This window comes from Vidua chalybeata, chromosome 2, assembly GCF_026979565.1.
Source record: "Vidua chalybeata isolate OUT-0048 chromosome 2, bVidCha1 merged haplotype, whole genome shotgun sequence".
Classification (NCBI taxonomy): domain Eukaryota; kingdom Metazoa; phylum Chordata; class Aves; order Passeriformes; family Viduidae; genus Vidua; species Vidua chalybeata.
The window spans coordinates 37,230,217-37,248,651 of record NC_071531.1 but is presented as its reverse complement, the minus strand read 5'-3'; the positions used below and the strand labels follow the sequence as shown (position 1 = coordinate 37,248,651).

The following is an 18,435-nucleotide window of genomic DNA, read 5'->3' as shown; positions in this document are numbered from 1 at the left end:
TTTGCCAAGCCTATTCATAGCATGCAGACTTAGTTGTGGAACTTACACACAGCCTAACCAAGGAGAAGATTTACGTTTGAGGCTGAGTCAAGACCCTTTGGTGGTTTAAAAGTGCTGAATGATCACTGAAAACACTGCTGGGAGATTGCAGGTTGCCTGGACAACAGGAATCCCGCTTCTGCCCTGCTTGACCAGCACAGTGGGTAGCCAGTGTGTGGCTGGGATTTGCAGATTCTTCCCAGCTGCTGGACAGCCCTCCCAACTGGTGACCCTGGATTTAGTCCTGAACACTCTTTTAGTGAAAAATTTGTAACTTTTTGTTTTTATTTTGAGTTAGAGCGAGACGTCATAGTGCCTGTAACTGGATTCTGGCCATAGCTGAGGAGGTCACTGACAGTTTGAGGGGACCTCAACTCTTCTTATAGATTGTATTTCTAGCAACGTGACAACAAGGAACTATCTCCCGGAAGGTGCTAGACTTCTTTGCTCTGGGACCTACCCACAACATGTCTCTACTGGTAACAATAGAGACAAGGCACAAGGTCACAGCTGCATTATGATTCAGGTACAATAGCAGAGAGTTGACATGCAGAAAAACACTTTTATTTATTCCATTGATCAAACAGGAGCACACAGTTGGTAGAAAGGACAAAGAAAGAGAAGACTGTTTTAATTACTTACATTATATAAATGTGTATGTATGTGCTCCCATGCATAAGAGCAATTAACTCTCCTAAGTAAACCCAATTCAGATAGACAACAGTATGACCAAATGAAATAAGAGTATATTTTAAATTGTTATTTGTAAAGTACCCTCACTGTGTAAAGTACTGCATAGTACAACATGTTTCATCTGAATATGTATGAGACCTGTAGAAAATTTAGGTAATGGAAATGCCTAAAATGGATGAAAATAAGAGTATGACCATTACATAAACACTGGCAAGGTGACGCAGTTAGTTGTCAGAGATCTGGGTTTGATCCAGATATTTTGGAATTCAGATCAGATATCCACAGAAGAGTACAGACTGGAGCAGTGGAGATTCTGGTTCCCCAAGACTGCAGGACACACAGTATAGGACATGGTGGGGGCTATGTATCAAAAGGAATCAAGAGTAAAAGTTGTCTGCATCCAGATAGGATTGTCGAGTCTACGTGTAGTATACCCCTGGTTAAACCTGGACTCTCTGCATCCTTATTTTGCTGCAATTATGTCTTCAGGTGTCTGTTTCAGGTCAGATGTTAGGGCCATTCAATGTGTGGCTGTGTACCAGGGTGTTAGCTCTGCCTTTGCTTCCAGGAAAAGAGAATATTAGTCAAGTTATGATCTTGTGCTCACACAGTTGTGAGACTGATGGGCAGGAGTTGGGTCCCATATCTTCAGTCTCCAGGAGCACAGTCTAGAGAAATACGTGACTGTCCTGTGCATTTGGTATTCTTAATGAGGAAGTCTCTTTGAGTCAATAAAGTTGTTGTGACCCTCGTAAGTGAAAGTGGTTTTACATTTTTTCTTTAATTGCTCTTGCCCTAGCAGCCCATTATGAAAATGAATTCTTACAAGTACACATGCCTTAACTGAAAAATAGAAAATATGTAGGAAGAAGTCAGGAAAATGCAAAAATAGCATAATTGCAGGGGAATTCTTTCGAATGTGTTCTTCTTACAGAAAGGGAGTTGTCATTTGGATGGTTATTTAATCTTTTGCACTTAAGCAGAAGCAAATATGAGACACACACCATTCAGAATGTCTTCCGGTGTTTTCAACCCTTTACCCCTTTGTAATTCTTTAAAGGGGTAAAGAAGGGGGAGGGACACTGGGAGACACAAAGCTGATTAAAGGTGGAATAATGAAAGGAAAAATGTTCGAAAGACAGTAAAATGTTCACAAGCTGCAAAGAGCTTGAACAACTGCAACACTGATCCAAGGAAAGGCATATAATCCTCTTAATCTTTTATTTCATCAGGGGAAAATGCTGGACAAGAGGAAACATTTTCTGAGTCATAGAACATGGTAAGCACTTCAGTAAGAGATCTGCTCCAGGCTACATGCTGAGTGCTGACCTACTGAAATTATTTAGAATAAGGACCATGGCAAGAATTTTACACTTTGTCTGTCAACGAAATCAGCTTTATCACACACATGATCTAAAATGTGCTGAAGTGTTTATTTTTTGTACAAGGTGCTATTTTTTTTCAAGATTTATATGTTTTTCTCCACCACATGTTACTTTTGGAAATGTGAATCTGTGTTTATGCTCTTAACAGAAAATATTCTTATCCTAACTTCTTTGTCTTCTTTCTTGTTGGAAGAAGTTATGTGACAAAATAATTCACATTATGTTTTTCTAATGTTGGGAGATATAGCTGTAGATTCTAACTATATTTCCTATTTCTTAATTTTTTTTTCTCATACTATCACAAAGATATTAGGCAAATAAATCTGAGCAAATGTTCAGCACTGTCATGTACATTGCATCAATATCAATAGAATAATGCTGCCTGTGCTAAGGGGGGAAGAGTTTAGAATTTATGGTTTTGCATTGCTATTCTTTAAAGATGCTGTAGGGTCTCTAACACATCCAATAGGCTTGTTTCCAAGTCCATTGAAGATTTAATGTTAAAAATTTTGAGTATGCTTTAAAAGCACGACGCCTTAATGGACAAGGATGCAAAAGTAGGGGCAGTTTAGCCACTGGCAAAAGCCTGTGACTGGCAATGACTGGGCAGATCTAATCAACCTCACAAAGGCTGAGAAACAGAAGATGGTGGAGGACTAGAAAATTTACACATGTCATGTATTTTTTTTTCATCACACCATAATTTAGCAGTCCTTTGCGACTTTCCTCCCTTTGGGAGGAAAGGACCTTCTCTTAAGAAAGCAGGGAGGTCAGTATCTGGAATGGAATATGGACTATGAGAAACATACCATGAAAGAGTGGAGGAAGTATGGAGAGAACCATTTTATACTATAATGAGATGCAAATCATGAAATGGTGAGTTAATCTAGAATTTTTAAGAGAGGAAACTTGATCAGAAAGTACATTGAGATAGAAGTTTATAGGGTGCATCTGCAAATTTTAGTTTGGATCAGACGAGTCTGCTTCTGGACCAGCTTCCCAGTCATTCCCCCAGTCTGTGTCTAACCGGTATGAAATTAAATTAAAAGATGGTCTCCAGAATCTCCCCTTAATGCACCCCAAACACTATTGGTTGTCAGTCAACAGCTCTGGAGGCCACAAAAACACACAAGATGTGACCACTTATTCTCAGAACTAATATTTTTTCAATGGATCAATTCATACTGTGATGCTTTTGCTAATGAAGATGTAAGCAAAGAATAATTTAAAGCAAAAAAGAAGTGTGGAGCTCCTTCTACTCAGTAAAGAAGGTATTTTTTATTTTGCTAGAAGAGTATATTGCAAACTGAAGTTCCTCAATAAGAATGAGAAAATTAACCTGTGGAAAAACATTTGCTAAGTGCTAAAGAAAAATGTGTAGATCTTCTTACATTAAGAAATTTCCAAGTCTGTGCTCTTGTATTAATTACCTATAGCATTGGCACATACTTAACTACTGCATGTAAAAGCAAAAGGTGCAGCCAATTTACATTTTTCAGAATCTCATTTGATAAGCAGTTTAAAATAAGTCTTACTGGCCTTGCAGACTGCAATTTAGGATTGTGGTTTTGTATGTACTTTTCCTCTATCCAGAATGACCTGTTTACTAAAGTTTGTAAATGGATTCTACTGTAACATTTACTTTGAGAAATCTGCATCTTGAAATGTATGAGTTTTAAACATGGATTAATTTGGTAATCTTTTAATGTGAAAATGTATTCCACTGGGCATTGCAGTGTCATAGTAAAAAGCTATCTGATAAAATAAGTTGTGAAATTGGAATTTCAGTTTAAACTGCTTTTTCAAGGAATAAGTTAACCTAAGACTCATGTTTGAACTAGCTGCTATTATTTGTTGTGTGTAGCAGTTATTTCCTTATAGAGAGTCTAAATTTATTTAAGCTACAGCTGGGTGTAGAATTTCTTGGTACTTCTTTTAGTGGTTACAGATACCATTAAAAAAAGATTCACGGTTATTACTTAAATTTTACAATTTGGTTCTTCACAGAGAGCAAGTAAAAGAGAATATTACATGTCATTTCATTTTGAATAATATTGAATGTCTTAGCTCTGTGTAGCTCTGACTAGAAAGGAAATGAATATGGTTTATTTTATAGTCTAATCCTGTCCTAGACATCCATTTTAGTTTTTAAAAAAATATTTGAAATATCTCCTTTTGATAACTAAACTATTGCCTTTCACACTGCTGAATGCTTCAATTCCACATTTCTTTATTATTTCACTTGGAAAACTTCCAGCCAAGCTGATATGGATACAGTTGTGGGGCAGACACAAGCACCTGAGATAAGAACTACCCACTGATGATGCAACAATTAGAAGCTTCTTTGATAGCATTCTTCCAGTACTTTAATATTGCAATATTCCTCATAATTCAGCACATGGCTGAATTAATTCTATTTGCTGAAGTAAAGGGAAAGAGAACAAGAGAAATAATCCTGAACACATTGATCCAGAAATTTAAAGCAATGTGTCCGATGACTTGTGCTTTAAGTCACTACTATGAAACGCTGTGTTCTTTGCTAAAAGAGCCATGCTTGAGGATATTAAACTGAGTATTTGTGGAAAATAGAGCTTCTTATTAGTGATCAATTCATAGCTGGATTTCAAAGATTCTTAAAGTGCTTCTTGAACAGTCCAGTTATAGTATTAGATATGGGTCACAAAACCCTCGTGCAGTGCTGCAGGCTGGGGAAAAAGTGACTGGCAAGATGCCCAATGGAAAAGGATCTAGGGGTGCTGGTTGACAGCCACTGAACATGAGCTGTCAGTGTGCCCAGGTGGCCAAGAAGGCCAATGGCATCCCGGTCTGTATCAGCAATAGAGTGGCCACCAGGACCAGGGCAATGATTGTCCCCTTGTACTTAGCGTTGGTGAGGCTGTACCTCAAGTCCTGTTCTCAGTTCTGGACCTCTCAATTCAGGAAGGACATTGAGGTGCTGACCAGAGTGGTCAACAGAGCTGGTGAGGAGTCTGAAGCACAAGTTCTTTGAGGACCAGCTGAGGGAGCTGGGGGTGCTTAGCCTGGGGAAAAGAAGGCTCAGGGGAGACCTTATTGCTCTCTACAGCCACCTGAAAGGAGTCAGATGGGGTTGACCTCTTCTCCCAGGCAACGAGTTACAGGATGAGAACACACAGACCTCATCTGCACATGGGGAGGTTCAGACTGGATATCAAGAGAAATTGTTTTTAATATACAGACACATTTTGACAAACTGGAAATTGAAACACCAAATTCCAGTTTTACTCTGGAAGATAAATTTATGTTGCCATTTAAAATGCATTTCTGAAAAATTACAGCAAACATGTAGTTATACTATGTGCATTTGCTCTCATTAGTCAGGGAGAGTAGCTGAGCTTTTAAGACATCACCTTGGCTACCATATGAGATTCTAAGAACTGTCTTTCTGTGAAACGGGACAGGAGATAGGTGATTACAGGTAGTATGTAGGCAGTAGGCCACAGACAGGAAGAGAATTTTAAAAGAATATTCTACTGTTCTACAGGCAAAACCTGGAGAAACTAATAAGGCTTACATTGGTGCTACACCTCATTTTGTCATTAGTTTGATATTTTTTGATCAGAGCTATTTCAGGGAACTGTAATACAACATTGTTTAATACAGCAAAGTGTTCATAAACTGTTTGCAGAATCCCTTATATGTCTCATTGAAGTTCACATTTGCTATCTAACTCAGGTCATGAATCATAAGCTTAGGGTTACCTACTTTCCTGGGGTACATCCTTCATTACATCTTTTCTTTCTACTTCTCTGATCTCTTTCTGTGCACCGTATAAAACTATTTTCAAAAGCAGAACCCAAATAGTAAGCTGTTAAAATGGAGAACATAGTATATAACCACTCTGTGATGAAGTTAAAGCCTATAAATTCAGTAGATAATCTTACCCTTTTTAATTTTTTCTTACCCTCTGGTAAGATGCTGATGATCTTCATCTTTGCCTGGCTACTGAAATTTTCATTCCACGTAAACTTTCTAGGTTCAGAACTTATCCTTCAACTAAGAAAGTAGCCAATAAATAATGTATGTAATATATTACTTGTGTCTGTAACACCTACTAAGCCTTTCATTCTCTGTTGCACAATTGTCCTGTTGTACATGGGATTTTAATTTTGCAAACACTAAAAAGTGATTAGTTTCAAAGGTTAGTTTGAAAGATAATTTAGCATATTCCTTATGAAGTATTAAAGGCCTAAGCTGTTTACTGGCTAATCTTGTGATTTAGTCCAGAGGATGTTAGAATCTCACATGAAGGTCTGTTGGTTTATTGCTTGAGAGTGATGTGGTGGAAACTGACGATCTGTTGGTTCTGCTGAATATGATGAGGGAAGAGCTATCCAGCCATTTTCATGCAGAAAATCTGGATGTTTTAACTGATTAAAGTTTATCTCTGTGTCTAATGTTTCATCAGTAAATAGGGGTCAGCCATCTGGCAGTGATAAGTTTGGCTGGGATGTATTCCATCTGCTAAAATATGATGTAAAAATATTCTGTTCTTCCATGGCACTGGAAAGATATGGCATCTGGGATTAGAAAAGTACAGAAGCTTGAAATTAGAAGGAATAGACAAAATTATTTCCCTTCTGAGGAACTGTAGAGGTGCTATTGAAGGGTGGGACTAATGACAGGCCTGTAGCTGGCATTTGCAGGTAAGTTTTTTCTAGAAGTTAATATTACCTCAGAAGTTAAAATCTTGAACTCACTCTTCCTCTCAATCCTCACTTTACCATCAAGTGAAATTATTAAGTAGATTTATAGCCAATGGAGTCACCTATCTGAGTAAATAAAGATGTAGATTTCTCATGCTGACATGGAATTTTGTGTTACCTGGCATCCAGCTGTTTACAGCTGTGCAGCTTATGGTTTACAAGAAGAGCTGGAAAAATATTAAAGGCTTTGCATTGCTTTATCTACAAGCTGAAGCAGGTAGCTTCCATTTTGATGGATCATTGTAAATTTATCACAATAGAGGCTCCAGGGATCCTAATATTCAAAACTCTGAATTTGCTTGAAGAATGAAGAGGTATGCTGTAGAGAGATGATAAAACTTTTTTCCTTTGCCTTTTCTGTATACTGTGACATGACCATTTATAAACAAAATTTAGGATCTTCTGCATATGTTTTTGGCTGATTTGTGTGTTCTAGTCCATGATTGGCTGATGCTCCCAAAAAAAAGATGTCAAAGATGCAGCTCATCTATGACTATCAATTTCCCAATAGCAACTTAATTAAGTGTTTTAGCATATTTTTCCTCTGCATTGTGCCTGTTTTGAAAGCTCAAATGTGCATTCAGGTAACAGCAATTCTAAACTATTTGGAGGAAACTGTAGGTCTTTCATGTGGGAGCAGTTTCTCCAGGGAGCTGACATCCTTGTAGACATTGTTTCCAAAATACACCTTTCAGTTTAATTTGAGGACTTCATTTTAAATTAAGAAAGCATTGTAAGGATTGACATATGGAAAACTCTGATCATGATTTTCTTTTTTCCCTGAGGCAAAGCAAGCTGCTTTCCAAATTATCATGTCCCAGAGAGGAAAGATGTGAAAATAAGGTTCTGCATCTGACCCTGTCCTGAAGACTGGAATTGTAATGCTTCCTACATAATAGCTCAACACACACTATGTTAATGTGAAGTTCTTTTATAAATCTAGGCAGCAGTAGGCCAACATAGATTCCCCAATGGCTGCTGTAACGTGAACCAGTAGGCATTTAGTTTTAGAGTACTATGTACAAGTTAATTTTCAAAAATCAATCCTCAGTAATTGGTTTAATAGTTAATAATAACTGACTACTATGGTAGGCAGTAGAGAAGCTATTATGTCCATTAGAGTGTCTGTAAGTGTGAAAATTGCTCATTTGTGACCACAAGAAAAAAAAAAAGAAAAACAAGAGAAAGGTTTTAAGAACTTTTTTTTTACTTTGCTTTAGCAGAAGGCAATTAAGACAGACATTTGTGCAGTTTGGAATTTTTTATTAGATACAGCTTCCCCACTCTTCTTTTTTGTTGTTGTAGGCAGTGATGTAGTTGCTTTGTGTGTAGCCAAATATTGCATACATAAATTTATTAATTGCAGCATTAATTAAGAAATGCTGAGCTTAAGAAGCACTGGGAAATAATGTAGGATTAGAGTAAATACAAAGAGACTTTGTCAGGGCATCCACTTATGTGTGTGTAATGACATTTAAAAAAAAATCTAAGTAATTTTAAAATAATTAAAAGCAAATAGAATGAGTAGATTTTAAGGCTGAGTGTTCCTGAGAGAATGATTTAGCTCTATTATTCTTAAATGTAAATAAGGAGTACATGGACTTAAATTAGGCAATTGCTTATTATTTTGCTGACTCGGGGCCTCACTAAAAATACTACTGTGTTAAATTTTCAAAAACACTTTTGAAAGGGATGTAGCTATTTGGTTTTGCAGACTTTTTGTCCTTTTGTGTTTAAATGCTGTATATTTTCATCAATGCCAAAGAGAATCCTACTTCCCTCGCTCCTTTTCCCCCATCTTCTTAAAAAATTATTTTATATTAATATACCTAAATACTGTGCTTAATTTTTTTCTTCTAATTTATGGGTGACTTCCCTTACTATTTCCAAGGGTTTCTTTCAATTTATGACTTCTTAGTGTTGAAATTGTGACATGCAAAAAATTACCTCAACTTATATTTAGTCACTTGTAAAATAGTGATTCCTTGGCTGTGTCCCCAAATTACTTGTACCTCCACAACGAACAATAATTTTAGTCAAGTAGACTCACAAAACAAAAAGAATAGACAGGGAAATATTTAAAAGTTTGCTTAGGGTTTGAACTAACATGTCTTATAACTCTCTTTAATTTTGTTTTAAAGAAAGTTCTAAGCATGTGCCTCAATTACTGAATTGGACTGAATGTACTGAGCTGTGTAGAACCTTTTCCTAATTTTGGTCTGAAAAATCAAATATGATTAATACTGAGGACATCAACTCAGTGAAAGATGCTGATGCTCAGAAAATAATGTGCATTTCAGATTTTATCCACACATTGTATTATAATTCATTTCCTTTATTTATTTTTGATTTGCTTTGATGACAACTTTCCAGTCTGTGGGGTTCAATCTGATATAACTATCTAACTAATATAAAGTCATTATTCGACCTAGAATTTTGCATAAGAGCAAGTAAATTGAAAACAAACCTAGTCCCCCCATTCTCTTCACAAATAGTTGCAATACTAGTCGAATAAAACCACATCAAATATTACTTCATCTTTGCCTGCCAGCAGCTTAAATTCTTTTTAATTTCTTTGGGGTGTGTGTATTAGCAGATTGCCTTTACAGAGAACTTTCAGGTTTATTTGTCTCAATTTGCTGAAGTAGCTGAGTATGGTCCAAAAGGAAAAATAAATCACAGAGAAAACTCATTTGGAAATGTTTATATTTTTGAACTAGAAAGCAGTAGACAGTATTTTTTAGGCCAGAAAAACTACATGTTGCTGTCTTTGAGGGAAAAAATAAAATAAAATCTTTACCTTGCACACTCAAATTTTAATCCAAAGGCTAAGCTGATACAGCAGTTACTTCTTTAATTATTTATGGATGAGACATGTGAAATGCGTGCCAAAGTTAGCAGAGAGAAAATAATGGCTAGTATTAAACATTTGACCTTGAAAGCAGCTCTGATTGAAAATAATTACCCAAGTTTTAAAACCTTTATTTCCTGTTCTGGTGGCAATGTCCTTCTTAAGCTGTAATAAATTGCCCAATCATTTTAGCATCAGATTAACTTGAGTCAAGTGTTTATTTCACATTAAGCTTCAACATTACTGATACTCTATGTGAAAGTAATATTAATTATCTTTAGGGATTTTTTTTTTAATCCAGGCTTCTTTGGTGGTATAAATTTTTATAGAGTTTGCCCTCAATGTTCCTTCAAGGCCACATGTCATTTCAACTTATCAAAATCTTAAAATTAACTCAGAATTTTCTGCTGACCTCTGTGATGTTTTGGTATTGAGCAGGTGCAAATGAATTCTCTTAGACTCCTTTGTTATGTCTATCTACGTTGTCAATCTAGTTTACATTAACATCTGGAAAATGGATATGGGAAAATTATTGGTCTTTTTAATTATAATTAGCTGTCAGTCTTCCCAATGAGAGGTATTTTGGTCATTAAGTGAATAATATTGGCTCATGAATATTACTTAATATAATAGATACTTAAAAATGAATTATAAAATATTTGCTTTCAAGCATAAAAATGCCACCATAACCACCATGCATCAATTTATGTGGGTTTTGTGTTTTGGCAAACATTTTGCCTCAAGGATACCAGGTGTAGCTTTGCAGGGTCCTTTGATTAATGTCTGTCTAGTAACGTCACTGGTTGCTTTGGGCAAACTGTTCTATAAAAGGAAACCTTGCTGACATGGAAAAGAAAATTGCAAGTCTGGTGTGCATGAGAACTTAATTACAATAAACAACAATTAAACAGATTATTATAGCAGTGCAATTATTACTCTAAAGTTGACATTGTGTCAGCACCTTATTTTCATTGCTGTTTTAATCAGTCTGTAGAATTTGCCTCGAGCTAAAACAGAAACTACTATTAAAATCAACAACATCAAGATTTAAAACAATTTATTTTTGTTATTTATTTTAATAAATGGAAAGATTTTCAGAGTTTTCTTTGTTCTTACTTTTTTGATCACAAAGCCATAAAAAATGTTTTTCATGTATCTACTTCATACAAGCCAAATTCTGTTGTCCTTATGCTATAAGTTTTTCTCTGACTGTGAAACAATCGTGCACTACCAGTCTACTGTAATGTGTGCTCAAATGCATCAATGTGTGGTAAGAAAACCAGTGGAAAATATTTTTTAAAGCTTTTTAAGTGTTTCATTATATATCTCCATCCTGTCTTTGCGAGTCAGAGAAAACTAATGGAGACAGAATCTCTCACTTTGAAGAAAATGCATCTCCTCTGCGACCCATATTTAATTTTGAGTAGTAGTGACAATAGCAAGAGGATTTTCTGGGTATTGCAGCTGACGATATTGTTCCTAAATGTGACCAAGAAGTCAGGGGTTTTTTGTCGTTTCTTTCCTTTGTCTAGCCACTTAGTTCTTTAAAAAGATAGAACTAGCAATGTAATTGGTGGAGAGGTGACAGCATTTCTAAATGAAAAATAGAAGTTTGGTAGGCTTCAAACTAAATGCCTTTGAATACAGAGACATTTTCCTCTCTCCTAAATGGCACTTCATGGTAATTGAGCAAATTTTATAGGACTGAAATTACTCACAAGAGTACTCTCTGTATTACTCTGTGAAAGCAATGTAAGTACAATGAGAGTTTTGAGAAAAAAGGAAAAAAAGTTAATTAAGGAAGGAAAATATCTGGGGAGTAGTTTAGCTTTGATATGCTTCAGCTTTTGGGCTTACCTGCAAGATGGCTGCAGTGAGACTAAACCTGCAGACTGGCTCCAAATGCTGGCAGCCCAGCTGGAATCAGCCTTTGGCAAAAAGGTGAGGAAAAACAATAGGTTTGCAAAGCTCCAACTGCAAATTGTGTCAACTGTTGTCAGAGAAAGTACTTAAGAGGGGGGGAGAGCCTGCAGATTTCTGCAGCTTTTGTAGAAAATTGCTGTTTGAAGAACTCAGGACATGCTCCTCTGAAGAAATTCCTTCTCACTACCAAAGGAGGTAAACTAAGCTGAAGACTGCTCCTCTGACATACTCAGGAGAAGGTCCACAGAGCTTGCCAAAACTGAGTTTCTTTCATTTTGCCATTTTCAGTGAATGGACCCAGAAGAATTCAGAATAACAATGAAGAAAGTTGCCTAAGTCTGGCCCACTTAGAGTGCCAGCTGCCTAACAACCGAGAAAAAGAAGAGCAAAAGGATTTTCAGCGCTTTGGCTTCAGATGTTTTTCATCTGAAAGAATACTATTTAATCTGGTGGAACAGCATGATGGAACAGCAGCTGCTGTAACTGCAGACAAGAAGCAAATGTGCAAAGATATATTCATATTTCTAGTGGTGACCTAATTCTCTGTGAAATGTCCAGGTCCAGGGTATCATTCACCATGGTGCTTTGCTTTATTTTCTGGTATTCTGATATTACACCACTGGATTTAAATGGTCTACTAATTGGAACGTGCATAAATGTGTAGTTGTCAAAAGAGAAAAAGCTACTTAGAGTAACAGGAGTTCTCTCAGGTACGCTGGCTTTATTTGCATTGTATATCTAAGCCAGTATCCACCCCTTTCTAGCCTTGCACAGCAATTTGTCTGGGGTCCCTGGGCTACTAGGCTGTGGCTACTGAGAACACCTGTAAAACTTTCCCTTCAAATATGAAGATTTGGCACAGGTGTTCATAGAAAGGCTGCTGCTAGTCTCAAACCTTTAAGCTGTTTTCCATGAGGTATACCTGCATTAGCATAGAATGGGTGCATGAAGTATTAATCTTAAAAAGCTCTGATTAGCACAAGGTAAGTGACTTTTTATAGATAGTGATGTAGTTAGGTTGGGTATTGCACAGGTATAAACATGTAGGCTTTGTAATTTTCCTTCTGTGGATATAGGTACAGATACATAAGCACCAAGAACTCTATGTGTTATGTATTATGAATTTATTTCAGATGTAATAGATACTTGCAAAGCTTTTTTTTTTTTTTTTTTTCTTTTTGTCAACTTCATGGAATCTAGACCATGGTCAACATCCTATTTCTGAGCTTCATGCATTTTGAGTATTTTAATATAAATAGAGGGTTACTGTAATGAAGTTTGGTGCAAAAAATTGTTAAACTCAGAAATGTTAAGCCTAATGTAAGTTTAATTAGATTAACGTATAACTGAGAGATCATTATTATTCTGGTTTTTGTTGTAGAAACATATCTGGTTAAATTTTTTTGCTTGGAAATGGTTAATTTATTGTTTCCTGACTATGTTATGTTTTTTTTTGAAAAATATAGTTGAACAGCACTTTACAATTCACTGTGTACACACAGTTTGTCTGCATGTACTGTCATCATTCTTTCATATCTTTTATTTTTTGCTTATGATGGAGAAAGTGATGTTGCATTTTCCACATAATTTCATTGTAGAACTATTAAAGCTACTGAAGGAATCTCAACAACCCATTTAATGTAATCAAAACCAAGAATATAACAATTAAAGTTGTTTAATAAGTAATCATTTTCTGTTTTGAGATGTTATTTAATGTATAGATGTCAGCTTTCTATTTCTCTATGTATTAACCAGCACTAACATGCTGACCTTTGGCACCCAGCTTCAGAATTTTTATACTAATGCTGGAAGGAGATGTTGCAACTACAAATCATTCCAAACTATGGATTCCTTTTTGTTTCTTTCTTACCCAGCACACCATACCTTTTCTGCTCATGAAACTTCTGAATTATTTAGTCTATTTTGTTTTCCTTATGGCAGGAATAGGTATTATTACAGTGATTTGAGTCTCCATTTTCTGAGAGACTTTAATCTGAATGCTCTTACTGTTTGAGCTTGTCTGTAATACAATTTTCTAGACTTCATTCCTGACACTTAAGGACATGCATCCTTAATGACAGTGTTGCTTCTCTTCAGCATCACAGTTGTGGGTGGAAATTTTAAGCCTGTTGGATGGGTGCATAATGATTGGTAATTATTTCATTGTTAATTTTTAGTTCAAAGCATTTTAACCTCAGGGAACAACAAGAAAAAACAGTTTTGCCCACGCTAAAAAAGTTTTTAGAAAGAGTTTTGTTTTCTAATCTCCAGTGTACTCAGTGTTTCAGATAGGATTTAATGAATGCAGTCTGCATTCTAGGGTCCTTGTGTTTTTTAATAGGTTTGGAAAATATGACACAGAATAGTGTTATTTCTAGAAAACACCATAGCAGTCTTTTCCAAATATTAGTGCCTAATTACACTGGAGAACAATAGGATTGATTTGTTATTGTTTGCTTCCCAATTGCCACTGCTGTTGTGTCTGAAAGAAAACAAAATGAGCAAACTGCCCAACATCAATCATGTAATGATGTTCTCAGATTTACTTATGAGGGATATTCTCTCTTTTCCCCATTCATTTTCTGAAATGATCATTGCTTCATGTTTTACTGTGTCTTGATTGCTTGCTACCTGTCCAAGAGCTGATCCAAGCAGCTGGGATGGGCTGGCTAACGAGCCAGCAGTGATTAACTGCAAAGGCCATTCAAGTCAGTGGCCAAAACCATCTACAGTGCCTCTAATCCAGTTTCTATTGAAAGTCAGGCAGCAATAATCAACCTCTCAGCTTGTGACCCTTCTGTGAGTTCACCCATGTTTTGTCCTAGAGGAACCGAAGTATTTTGCTTCTAGAATATCTCCTGAAAGGTTTCTATCTCTTGAAATGTGCATAATGAGCTCATTTGTTCAGGGCAGGGTCATAGTTGGAGGCAGGGCTGGGATATTGTGTTGCTTCATGTAGGAAGGCAGTAGTTGTTTTCCTAGTAATTCATTATATTAAAAGAAAAAAAACCCATTTTAAGTAGCCTTTTTCTGGGTGCTGGTTGAACCCCATTTCTGTGTACGCCATGTGTACACCGGATTATTTCTGAGGAAGCTTTTAAACATTGTCAAAAAATAAGCTTGAAACCAGAAGGAAATGTACCAGCATGGTGTTTGTGGATTTATATGCATCTGAACTTTAAAACTTTGTTAACACAGGAGATGATGACATAAACCACTGACACAGCATCTGCAATTAGTTTTATAAATTAACATGTATGTATGTTAAGATGTAAACACATTGGATGAGGAAAAGCATAACTAATTAATGAAAGATTTTTCCAGTCCTCTCAAGAACAATAGTCCTCATAAATAAATAAACGACTACATAAATGATGACAGCTTTCAACTGTATTTTGTCTTCAATCATTCAAGCTAATCAAGCTTGTGAACTCAGTTAATGGCAGTGTAAGAAAAGTTAACTTCAATTACTCAAGTCTTCTAGACAAGGCATAGACACAGAAGAAAAGAAAACATCATATACATTAATGTATGGATAAGTATGGTGTTTGATGTCCAGTAGTTTTTCAATGCTTTTTTTCAGTGCTTATCTTTATTCAGACAGTACAATGTTGTATCATGGTTGAATTTGGCTGTCTGTTCACTCATTGCCACCCTACAGATAAAGAAAAGGAGGAGGATATATTGTCATGTAAACATTGCTTAAGATACACAGCAAACTAAATATTAATTGGTGTCCAGGTTATATGAATTGTCTCATAGCTTAAATGCACCAGCTTTGAGACAACCTACATTTCTGAAGCAAGAAGAGGACTGCAAGTTTAAGCTCACAGAGAAAAAAAAAAAAAAAAAAAGTCTTTGCATATTGTCACTACAGCCTAAAATTAGGGATTTGAAACACAACTGATTTTGTAAGTAATAGAAAGCTTCAGTATATGTGGCATATCTTTCAAGCAAACTCTAAATGCAGTACCAACAACAAATCCACAGCCAAATCTGTTAATCAGGTGTTAATTGCATGAATTTTCCTCAGGGTGTTTTTATCATCATTACATTAAAAATAAAAGTTAGAGAAAATTAATCTAAATGGATATTAACATTTTCAATTTGTTGCTTCAGGGTCACTGTATAAACACGGAAGCTTTTTCTGCCCTCCCCTTATGACATTGCATCTCGCTAAAATCAACATTTATGAAGCAGATTGATACGACATCTGACCTTTAGACTTGGAGCTGTATCTGACTCCTGGCTGCATCAGGCAAATGAATTAATGAGTGTACCACTCTGCCTTGCTGTAAGATCTGTTCCTACAATGATAATTATCATGGCACTGTTATGCTGTAATGGTTGAGGTGCTGTCACCAATCCCATTGCTGAAACAGGGATTTCAAGGGGCTATAGAAAATTCGGCTATAGAAACAATATTTATGTTACAGTAGTGCAATCAAGGATGAATACAAGAAAGTGAAGACTAACTGTTACCACTGAACGCTGTTGTGGTAGGATGCATTCTGCCTAAAGCAGCAATCTCTTTTTTGTCCTCCATGAGGAGAAATATATTTCCATAAACAGTGCTGTCATGGGTGTCTGCAGGCCTTTGAAGGGTCATCATGTCTCCATACATTTTCCTGTCTAAAATTCACCTCTTGAGACTTTCTCTGGCACCTACACTTTGCTACTGACTACAAGGGGTGGTGTCCAAAGCATGCTCAGGGGCACAGCTACCTGTGGTACCTCAGAATATTTTTGTTAATTAGATATTATGTATTTGCAACTTAGAGCATTTTGATCTGGAAAAATGCAACTGTTTATTTAGGCTTCTGTCAGTGGGTCTTCTCTTGTTTTTGGGAGATGGTGCTTACTTTCTCCAGTTTAAGCTGTCTGAAAGTTTAAGGCAGTCCCTTCAACGCCTTCTATAGCCAATGGAAGTCTACTGGTTTTGCTCATCTTAGATACCTGTTTTCAAATAGGAATAAATGTTCCCCAGAGGTGTCTTTCTCGCTCCAGTAATGATAACTAAAAAAAGTGTATGTGATTATCTGGAATTTAGACATTTAACCCATAGACCCTCTCATTAAGGCGAATGATTAATCTCTTATGCTATGGAGATAGAGCTGTAAGTTTGGAGGTTTTAGTTTGTGCTGCTAAAGAGCATTAAAACACTTTCACACATATCTGAATAAGTTAAAAAATTATTATGCCAGGCAAGAACCAGGAGGGTGCCAGCCCATGTATAATAATATCTCTGTACAAAGGCATAGAGATTTATTTTAAATGAATGAGGTAGGCCTGTATTCATGCACCATCACAGGCATTTGGCTATATATATATAGCCAAATCTGAATATATATGGGAAAGCTTGGATAAATATTTTGTTACTTTGGATGGTGTTTTCTCCCTCAGGATGATAAAGCTATACCCTACTACCATACGAATCAACACTCTAACGTCCCATAACATCTGAAGATTATTATAAAATTATTCTGGTCACATCTGAATTTGTGTTAGTCCATAACATATTGTTATTCCTCTTCATTAATATTTATTTTTATATTATTAATTATTTATTTTGTTCCTTATTTACTGTTATGGGTGGTTGTCACTTATTTTTTTTGATTATTTGATTACAATCATTAAAGGATCTCAATTAAATGTGAGGGCTGTGTGATGCTAAGCATATTGTGCAAATGGTGAACAGAACATGAAAAGGCATTAGCCAAGGGCTTTGCATTTTTTCCTTTTATGTCTATCTCAGAGACTGTTTTAATGGCAGAGGTGGTATTTGAACTTATTTTCCTTGATAAATGAAGTGCCACGGCCCAGTAGTTTTAGAATAGTTCTGACATGAAATAGTTTTATTTCTTGTGATGTCTCTTTTTCCATGCCAAACATATGTTTGAAAATTTATTGAATGCCAGACATCAGAAAGACATTATCCTCTGTGATTACTAACCCTATGGAAATTCACTTCTAGCTAAAATACTTTACCCCAACCTCCTCCTTGAGCATCTGCATTCTGCCTAAATATGATAAAGTACATGTAAATTTAGAGGCAACATATTCCCCCCATCTTTGTCCAAACGAAGCAGTTCTTTATTTTTGGTCTAGCAAATTCTATAGAGTGGACTAAATTATACATTCATGGTCAGCTGTGCTGGAATCTGTCAAAATAATGGTTTCTGTTAATGACATGCATCTTGAATTGCTGTTGTCTCACATATCCATGAAACACTGTAAAGTATTTCTTATCAAATGTAAGTAGTATTTCACTTGAATAAAAGTTTAAAATTTAGCAAATCAACTCAAGGAAAGTGTTGCAAAAACACAATTATTATTCTATGCTTTTAACCAAATTACCAAGATGAAGCAAATTGCCAAGATGGGCATAAACTGCCTTTTTTTCCATTTGTTCTGATTTTCTGTTAATATAGCAAAGTGCAAATCAATTTGCAAAACTACATTTAAATTCAGTGAGTTTTTTGTTGTTGTAGGAAGACTTCTAAAGAGATCTAATATTTTAAAATATTTTTAATGTAAGAAAGAGAATCACTGATTTACAGCTGATACAAAATTAATATATTTTTCAGAATGAAAAATAATATTCTGGACAGACTATTTGGAGATTTAAATGCATTTTTGAAGTATTTTAGTGAGCATACTGAATATATGCTTCCATTAGCTCTTGATTTCTAACTCTTGGTGACAATTCTTTATCAAAGCACTTCTTATAGAGTAAGGTATTCTTTTGTACAAGCTAATAGTGCAATAAATTTTTTCAGCTCCATACAAACTTGTTTTA

At 35.8% G+C, this 18,435-nt stretch overlaps 1 long non-coding RNA gene across 1 annotated transcript; it reads left to right on the top strand.

The window, feature by feature from the left end:
* Positions 1-617: 617 nt before the first annotated feature.
* LOC128784554 (uncharacterized) lies at positions 618-12,163 on the top strand. The gene is made up of 3 exons (XR_008429533.1): positions 618-694; positions 1,965-2,011; positions 11,925-12,163. It is a non-coding gene; the product is annotated as an uncharacterized LOC128784554 (long non-coding RNA).
* The last annotated feature ends 6,272 nt before the right edge of the window (positions 12,164-18,435 follow it).